Genomic DNA, 3,315 nt, shown 5'->3' on the forward strand with positions numbered 1-3,315 from the left:
CATTGTGGTGCATGCCTACAACCTGAGTGCGGGGGAAGCTGAAAACAGGAGGATCACTACAAGTCCAATCTGTGTAGTGAGACCCTGCACAAAATACACAAATTAAATAAATAAATACAGGGAAGTATGAAGTAGATTCTGCAGTCAGAAAGGCCATATTTATGCAGCCAGTGTTATTAACAAACACAAGACTCAAAGCAACTGAGGTGTTAAATAAGAAATCTTACTGATTAATATTTTCCTCAGAAATAAAGATCTGATAACCACACGCTGCCAGCCCTGCCCCCCAGGTGCACTGAGCCAGTGATGGAGTCTGGGTGTGGTGACGCATGCCTATAATTCTAGCACTAAGGAGGCTGAAAACAGGAGGATCACTAGGAGTCCAAGCTGCGCACTGAGACCACACACACACACACACACACACACACACACACACACACAAATAGCTGACAAAAACCCTCCATTAAATTCGTGTGGGTTTTTTTGTTTTTGTTTTTTTTGTGGTACCGGGGATTGAACTCAGGACCTTGCACTTGCCAGGCAAGTGCTTATTCTACTGAGCTACCTCCCCACCCCCCTCCATTAAATCCTACTTCTCAGAATGATACCAGTTGACAAATGAAAGACACGGAAAACAATGTAAGCTTAGGACTGTTAATTAATTAAGTGGCACTGTTCAAAAACCTAGAAGTACCATGAAAAATATGTTGTACCCAATATAGTCAAATAAAAAGTATATCTGAAATCAGAACACTAGGGGGTAAGTCTCAACTTACATAAATAATACCACTCTTTCTAGTCCTTAATTCCCCATCAAGAAAATGGTAATTATAATAGCAAAGTAAAAGGAGTTACAATACCAGGAGCTAAGGTTTGTTCACTGCTAATGTTCCATGTACAGATCTAAGTGTTTTACGTGTATTAACCTATTTAATCTTTATATTAACTTTAGGGAGGTTTTGTTGATACAGGGTCCTACCACACAGGTGGGACACACAGTGAACCTCCTGTCTCAGTCTCTCCAGCGCTGGGATTACAGGTGTGCACCTCCATGCCTGGCTTTGGACTTCTGGACCTGCATGGCATGCTGTACTGGGGACTGAACCCCGGTCCTTGCACTTGCCAGGCAGGCACTTAGACTACAAGCTACTTCCCCAGCCCTTGGGGGTATTTTAACCCCATTTTTCTCATTAGAAAATGAAAACAGTTCAGATTAGCTGCTCACAATTTCAGCTATTACGTAGCACAGACAAAACTCAGTCTGTGCAGCCTGACCCTGGAGCATATATGTATTTACTATCCTCTCCTGCCTCTGGTAAAATCTGCTTGAAGCATGCACACACGCTCATCCTGCTGAGTATCAAGTGGTAAGACACAACAGTATAAACAAAATCCTAAATCATTCATCCACAAATATTCAACATGCCACAAATACATGGATGTTGTCCTCAAAAATCTGAGTAAACAGACACATAAGAGGCAACTATGTGATAAGAACAAAATATACACTCTGCTCTTCTCCATGAGCTTAAGTAGGCAGTATGATCAGTGAGACATGAATAAAGAGCTTTCAGACATCACCAAATCAGTCAAAAAATAACAGCACTAAATGCAAGGCAGAAAAAAAAAAAAAAACATAAAAAGAGATCAGGATAATTCTCTTCAAAGTAAAGCTTTCTGAACAATCAGGAATTTTTTAAAAAGGCTTCATTCACACAAGACAGTAATAGGCTTTTCAGAGAGCAACAAAAGTCATCTATTTCACATCACAGAAACATGAAAATCCTCTCAAGAAAAGTTTCTCAACCATATTTTAACTACAAAAGTTATCTACTAAACACCTAGTCCATATAAAACATTGTTCTAAGCCCTTCTGAGGTACTAACGTCTTCACTCCTCACAAGAACTCGAGGTCAATCCTCCTAGTACTCCCAGTTTTTGGCAGAGAAATGAGGCAAAGTGGAGCCAAGGAACCTGCCCAGGTGGACTCCACGAGTAGCAGGCCCAGGCTGCCAAGCCCTGGGGACCTCCAGGATTGTGCTACGCTTCCTCTAGTACAAAACAGAGATTCAAAACAAGAACTGATTCGGAGAATTATTTAATTACATTTGGTAATAGGAAGGAAAATCCTTGTGTTCTTGTAAGCATCTCGTTCATTACTGTATCTCCAACAGTTCTGTCCCTGGCTTTTCGCTGCACACGCTCCCTGCAAGACCCCTAGCTCCCTGGCTCCAATAACAATCTACCTGCTGGCAACTCCCAAATCTGAAGCGCTAGCCCAGTCTGTTTTGTGCCTTAAATTTACTCCAATGGTCAAACGATTCTTTTCAAGCGATTCCTAAGCCCTCAGGATCAACACATGCAAAAGGGAATCATCTCCCTCTGTTCATTTCTCTCAAAGCGCTTCTTCTGTGGGCCCACCTTCCACAGCCAACCAACCACGTGTACCTCCCCGGGTCTCTCAATCAGCGCTGGCTTGGCCTTCATTTTATGACTTCATAAGGCTATCTTTATTTGCACTTTGCAGTATCTTGCACGACTAATTATCCTTATTTCTTGTGGTTGGTCCCATCTGATGACAAAATGCAAGCAACCGCAGAGAACTGACACTGTATATAGCCTGCATCTGCCGTGCAGGCTCATTTGAATAACACAATGTGTTCAGACATAAACTTTGATTCTATTAGAGAAATTAGTATCAAAAATGTGTCAGTATATCATTTTAAAGTGGCATTACATCAGAAAACCCCATTACTTTACAACAGAAAAAAGTAGTACTGTCCTATCCCCAGTCTATCGGTTATTAGAAGTGGGCGCGACAGCTAGGCTAGGCCAAGCACTTTACACAAATTAGGTAACATTATGAGCTAGGAACTGCTATATCCCACTTTTCAGATCAGGAAACCAACACTTACAGGAATTTCAACAACTTGCACAAGGCACCAAGTTAACAAATAACAATTTAAGCTCATATCGCAGTCTGACTGGGAGTTCAATCTCTACTGGCTCTAAGGAGAAAATATTTGGAAAGTCAAAAAGAAACAAAAGGCACAAACAAAGCTTTTATCAAAGGGATGTTAGTTTTAAATGAACAAGATGTCAAAAGTTAAAATATCGGGTGGGGGGGGTCCTACAAACTGAAAAGACTCAGCGCCGTGGAAACGCAATCGGTTTAAACACATAATTCATTTGAATGTTTTCTTCCGTATGTTTAGTTGAAACCAAAACTGTCCCGTGCCTTCCACTCAAGCACCAACACTGCCTCCCCCAGGGGGCCGGCCGCGGGGTGCCGAGGGGGCGCCGAGAGGCCCGCCC

This window comes from Octodon degus, unplaced genomic scaffold (assembly GCF_000260255.1).
Source record: "Octodon degus isolate 3935 unplaced genomic scaffold, OctDeg1.0 scaffold00057, whole genome shotgun sequence".
NCBI classification, from domain to species: domain Eukaryota; kingdom Metazoa; phylum Chordata; class Mammalia; order Rodentia; family Octodontidae; genus Octodon; species Octodon degus.